Source organism: Lepeophtheirus salmonis, chromosome 2 (assembly GCF_016086655.4).
Source record: "Lepeophtheirus salmonis chromosome 2, UVic_Lsal_1.4, whole genome shotgun sequence".
Taxonomy (NCBI): domain Eukaryota; kingdom Metazoa; phylum Arthropoda; class Copepoda; order Siphonostomatoida; family Caligidae; genus Lepeophtheirus; species Lepeophtheirus salmonis.
In genome coordinates this window covers 29,593,500-29,597,308 of record NC_052132.2, presented here as the reverse complement: position 1 = coordinate 29,597,308, position 3,809 = coordinate 29,593,500, and the positions used below count along the sequence as shown (strand labels likewise).

Genomic DNA, 3,809 nt, shown 5'->3' with positions numbered 1-3,809 from the left:
AAATAAAGAATGGTAACAACTGTTCGAACGGAAAAAGTGTTAATCCCTTCTCTACTATCAATTATCATTAGGCATGATCGATTATTTATATTGGAAAAGACTCAAGGATGAAAGAACATAATTTCAAAACCGCGATAAATGGTTATTGCAATAATTGATTCATGGAGTCTTTTGTCAAAACCAGTTTAATTATTTTTAAACTATTTTTATATCCATATAGTTTTAAAACCATATAAAGAATAAATAATTTTATAAATATACGATTGCAAATGATTTTTGCGAGTCTCATCCCTTAATCATCAAGTTGGGATTTTTTATGCTTTTAATTTCTCTTTTTTAAGCTGGTAATATATGTCATTTATAAAATTTCAATCACTGAGCTCTTTAGATATGCTATTCATAAGAGTAAGTTTAAAATTTATGTTTATTAATCATTTAACTTTTTTTATATCTTGATTTTTATATAACTTGACTACATTATTAATTTTACGATTCGATAGCTTTTATATGGAAAATTTCAAAGAGTTTTGAGTAATCTGTTTGAATGTTATAAATGCTTTAATACATATAATATCCAAAATTTACTTATTGTAGAATAAAATAGTCATTCCACATCAGATTGCCTAAAAAAAGGCTTTTATGTCATACGTCATAAAAAATCATTACATCCTGTAAATATACAGGGTTGATCTTATCCAAGGGTACACATTTTATCTTGTTTCAATTTTTCAAGAGCAAAATTTAAACAAAAGGTGTTGCGAGGACATTTATTTATTTAGCAAAATCATCTGAAAATAGTGCTTGGCTCAATTTTTTTTTCAATATTTGATCCCTAAGCTCTATTAATTGCCTCGATTCGATGCCTAATTCCCTACAGACCTTGACTATGTAGTCAGACCCGAGCTTGGTTCACTCTTTCTAGATGGATTACATCTCTTGTATTTCGGGCATACGAACTCTTATGCAATTTTATTATGAGATCAATTCAAAAAGGAGTTTTATCCTTGAAATATTGTCGTGGCCTTATCTCGAATTGACAATGATATAAAGCCTTTTTGGAGATGTTTTTTTTTTAAATTTAAAGTTTATACTTTTAGCTATCCAATGCAATACTTTTCAACTTTTTAAACTTATTTCTTGTGAAGCTATGACCCTCTGATTAAAAAGCACCTATTTTCCAATTTACACAAAGATGAATTGAGTTATAAGCATGATGCAAACATTTAAATTATTTTTTTTTAACACAAAATGTATAGCCTTTTTCTGAAGGCCACGAGGCTATGAGAGAAAAAATAAGGCCATATTTGGAATTCGGGGATCAAATTCTACTAAGTTGAGCATATACTGCTTTTGTACCATTTTTGTTGTTGGACAGTGTATCTTACATTTAATTCATCTTTACCTAATCCGTCAGAAAAAAAATTGGAAAAAAAGTTGTCATTTTTAGTAATTATCAATGTAATGTAATTCAAATATGAGTATCAAATGTTAAGTCCTTTATATTCTTACAGCCATTTGATGAAGTTTTATGAACATTATTGTAAATATTGAGTAAAAAATCAACGCTTAGCCCTCAAAAAAACGCGTCTCCTTCAGTTATAGCCTCAGTGAAAATGCTCTATAGTATTTATGATTCTTGTTCTGAAGTCTGAACAACCGTTTTATTTGTGCTCCCCTATAATTAGGAGCTATCCTCTTTGAATATAAATGCTGTTGCAATACTCGTGTCTGGAGCGCCCTCAAAGGGTGGGCTGGAGCGGTATATCCACCTTAAATTAAGGAATTTTTGATGTTTACTAGAAAATTTAATTTAAATTGATTTTCATTTTTTTTTTTTTCATCTTTCTAATTTTTTTGTGAATATCTATGGATGTTTGTCATTTTTCTCCAAAAAACGTAATAATTGAAATTTCATTTTTCAATTTTTTTGAACAACTGCATATTTTTGATTTGTTTTTTTTCCCTAAAAATTTAGCTTTTCAAAATAAAAAATAAATCCAAAAACCAAGCCCCCTAAAAAAATATAAATCTGGAGACTTCCCCGTTTGTAATATATGATACCTGAGATATTTGGATTCGTCATCCGATCCGTACGTGGTAAGGCTTTAGGGAGAAAGGTAAGTGACCTGGAGAGAGAGCAATTATGAAACTAATAGTATGTAATTGGTACTGTCTGAGATTTCGCAATAATTCATTACAAACTAATAAAGGCCTATAACATTCTAAGACAGGGGCGTCCGCAGAATTATTTATATAAATATTTTAATTTTTTTTTCAGGGCGGGGGGGCTTGAATTTCTGTATCACCCTAAAAGACAAGGAGTTGGGCAAACTTTTCAAAGAAAAGCCACATGGAGGAAATGATAATTTTTTAAAGTACTGCATTCATGAAAGCAAATTTTTAATGTTATATGTATGAATTAATTAAAAATTTTAAAGCTAAGAAAGTTTGGAATTGTTGACATCCTTTGCAAAAAAGAATTAGAGTTGATAACATGAAATATTTTCTTTTTTGCCTTCTGATTTCTTTTGTTTGGATATGCTATAGCTGAAGAGAGGCTGATTAAAAATTAATTTTAAGATGTTCAAATTTGGATTGAAGTCGGAGGAAAATAATTTTCCTATTTTCTACATTTAAAATGAAAGATATATTAAAATGTAATCTATATCATCTATCTGCCTCGGTAGCGCAGTAGGCAGCGCGTCAGTCTCATAATCTGAAGGCCGTGAGTTCGAGCCTCACCCGGGGCAAATTTTTTCTTCTTCTAGTCAAGGTCGATTTACCTTTTAATGCTGTAGTTTCTAATTTTTTTCTCTTGGAAAGGGTTAGAAAGTTAAATTATAGGGACAGGGGTAACTGGGTGTAATATGGGAAGCTTTTTCAAAAATCACCTATACTTTTTAAGCTATTATATTAATGTCACAAGAACTTTGACTTTAAATATACCTTCATATTGATCACTAAAAACTAGAGGCACTTATGTTTAAAACACAAAAATATTTTAAGTTAGAGCCCCTTTTGAAAAATTAAGTTGGCTCATATTTGATTTATTATGCTTATTCAAGAATTCCCGTAAAAATATGATTATTTTTACAGAAACGTATGGATTTTGAATATAAACAGGCTGGAAAGTGGAATGGTAAAAAAAGCTAAAGAAATCAAGAGAAAGAGCGAACTAAAAAAAAAAAAAAAAAATAATCATGATACTTTGTTTTATTATTAGAATGTTTCTTTAAGAGTCAACCAAATAAAGTACTATTTATGAATAAATTCACAAGTTAAAAAAGATAGAAAATATTCTTTAACCATTAAATACTTAAGTGTACTCCTTCAAATCACAGTTTTATACAATAAACTTAAATCATATTATTAGAGAATAATAATTATGATACATTTCAATAATTAATCCGATCAATCATCAAGTTGGTTGGAGTACAATTTGCATGTTTGTTGGCATTGATTCACAAGTTCCTTCAATTTATTTACGTCTTTAAAAAAAATAATCATTTTGATGGACGGGAATCCATTTGTATCCAAATCGGATCAATTTTTACAATACACATGGTCATTATAAAAAATATATTGCAATTATTGGCTAATTATATTAAATAATTGAAGAAAAAAAGTGTTATGTCCAATAAAATACTTTTCAAATAGGAATATATTGAAGTTAACAATTTTACTTTAAATCATATTATTTAATACTCTAACCTTAGAGATATTAACTCCAACTGATATGATGTTATGAAAAATATACTAGAAGTATCATTAAGCCAATCAGAAACGAGAAGGAAAAAACAGGTTTCTCG

General features: G+C 28.7%; 1 non-coding gene across 1 annotated transcript; it reads left to right on the top strand.

Moving 5' to 3' along the window:
- The first annotated feature begins 2,677 nt into the window (after positions 1-2,677).
- TRNAM-CAU (transfer RNA methionine (anticodon CAU)) lies at positions 2,678-2,750 on the top strand. The gene has a single exon. It is a non-coding gene; the product is annotated as a tRNA-Met (tRNA).
- Positions 2,751-3,809: the final 1,059 nt, after the last annotated feature.